Below are 634 nucleotides of genomic sequence, written 5' to 3' on the forward strand. Positions count from 1 at the left end.
CTGAAAAAGTGAGAGTGACATAATGGGCCTCAAAAAAAAAAAAAAAAGAAAACAAAAACGTTCAGTGACTAAACCTATGTGTGCACCATTTGTTTCGGAATGCGCTCAGTGAAATCCGAAGTTGTCTTATCTCATATGATTCCCCAAACGCTTTTCAGGTGCTCTTGATTTTCACTCTATATGCTAGACCTATTGCGGGAACCCAAAATTGTGCCGTTGTAGTGTTTTTTTTTTTGTGTGCTTTCTTTTATTCAGATATATTCCATGACTTATACTCGCGTACTATAATAGTACGACATCCTTCAGATATTTCCTATAGGCTATCCAGAAATGGTCTTATGTGCATAAAACATAGTGAACATATTTAAGTACTACGCCAATACCACGGGATAGAGCGAGCGATCGCTGTTCGGGCGCCGAGTGTCGTTAACATTGTGACGGTCCGTCATATTTCATAGGGTGCCCCTACCTTGGTGGCATAGCAGCACACAGCATTGATTCTGCACGCCGAGAGCACGGATTAAGATTTCCCCGCCACGTGTGGAATAATATAACGATAAATATACAACTAGACAGACCCACCCCCCTCCCCCCCCCCCCCGATCCCATTCACGTGCCACCGCTGTTTAACTTA

This window comes from Dermacentor silvarum, chromosome 1 (genome assembly GCF_013339745.2).
Source record: "Dermacentor silvarum isolate Dsil-2018 chromosome 1, BIME_Dsil_1.4, whole genome shotgun sequence".
NCBI classification, from domain to species: domain Eukaryota; kingdom Metazoa; phylum Arthropoda; class Arachnida; order Ixodida; family Ixodidae; genus Dermacentor; species Dermacentor silvarum.